General features: G+C 40.6%; 1 pseudogene; it reads left to right on the forward strand.

Moving 5' to 3' along the window:
* The first annotated feature begins 219 nt into the window (after positions 1-219).
* LOC122926215 lies at positions 220-1,201 on the forward strand (annotated as a pseudogene).
* Positions 1,202-1,763: the final 562 nt, after the last annotated feature.

The raw sequence follows: 1,763 nt of genomic DNA on the forward strand, positions 1-1,763 counted from the left end.
TGGACAACCAAGCCAGTTTTCCTTTGCACCAGTTTTGATAAATCACCCCCTATGTATATTTATTTTTGGGAGAAATGTTCAATTGTTGAAGTAATATCACTGGAAATGTAAATCTAAATGCCCACTGAATTGCGCAAATCATCAGAAAGAAGCTATCACTTGCCTGCCTTTTCAACCACATGAAACTTTCAGAATTTTTTTTTTTGCAGGTGAATGGGAATGGAAAAGAATAAAACATTAAATGATTTTATTCTACTTGGATTCCCGGAAGGACGAGCCATTTGTACAATTTTAATGGCCATCGTTTACATAATGATCATCATTGGAAATTTTGCTGTGTTTACCATCATCAAGGTAGACATTCATCTTCAGACGCCCATGTACTTCTTCTTAAGTTTTTTATCCCTAACAGATGTCTGTTACTCTACAGTCACCCTCCCAACTATGTTGGCGAATGCTATCACTGGGAATATCAGGATATCATTTCATAGATGCTTCACACAGCTCTTTTTCTTTGTCTCCTTTGGAGGATCGGAATGTCTTCTACTGGCTGCCATGGCTTATGACCGATACGTGGCCATATGTAACCCCCTTCCATTACCGCATCATTATGAATGAGAGGTTCTGCTCAGGCTTTGTTGCTGGGTGCTTGATCTCTGGGTTGTTGAATGCCATATTCCACACCTGGATGACCTTGAATCTTACCTTCTGTGAAAATCATCATATCAGACATTTCTTTTGTGATGTCCTTCCAATGTTAGAAGCAGCATGCAGTAACATCCAGAGCAGACAGGTGTTATTACATGTAGTCACCATATTTCTAGGAATGTCCCCTTTTCTACTTGTGATGAATTCCTACATACATATAGTTTTCACTATCCTGAAAATCCACTCCTCAGAAGGAAGGCAGAAGGTCTTCTCAACATGTTCCTCACACCTTACAGTTGTTACAATCTTCTATATCACAGGCATGTTCAATTACAATGGCCCTAGTTCTGGAGATTCCTTCATCATTGTCCAGGTTTCATCTGTCCTCTATGGTATTCTGTCCCCATTGTTAAATCCTATTATCTACTGTTTGAGAAATCAAGATGTGAGGGAAGCGTTCAAGAAAGCAATGGCTAGAACACAAATTGTTATCAAGACAACGAGACTACACAACTTGAACGTAAACTTGAACCTGCTATGTCCTATTAGTTAAAGGAACACTCCAGGCAGAACTGCTACATGGAGTTATGCATAGTGCATCACTTCCCGTGTTTTATGGGTTAGCTCATGTGACCTTGCTGACCAATCCTAGCCCTCCTGCACATATATATGTGGCTCAGCCCCCTTCCCAGGTGCCTGAATGTCAAGGTCCTTGTGTCCTGCAAAGGTTGCTGATATCACTGCATGTGTTCCTGTTTACCTGACCGTGCTTGTGTTCCTGGACTCCGCTAACTGCTTGATCCCTGCCTGCTTGCCTTGACTCTCCTTTTTGCTGACCCGGATTGCCTGACCGGTACCTGTGCTGCCTGAACTATTGCTGGTTTGACTTCCAGTGATGAGCGGGAGGTGCCATATTCGATTTCGCAATATTTCGCGAATATTCAATTGAATATTCGTCTTATATTCGTCGAAATCGAATATTCGTCATTTTTCTATTTATCGCGAATAATATACGATTTAATTATTCGCATATTGCGATTTTTCTTTTGACAGTATAAGGCAACGTTCCTATGACTATGGCTAGGCTAATATGTGTATTTTACGAATATTCATAA

This window comes from Bufo gargarizans, chromosome 2, assembly GCF_014858855.1.
Source record: "Bufo gargarizans isolate SCDJY-AF-19 chromosome 2, ASM1485885v1, whole genome shotgun sequence".
Taxonomy (NCBI): domain Eukaryota; kingdom Metazoa; phylum Chordata; class Amphibia; order Anura; family Bufonidae; genus Bufo; species Bufo gargarizans.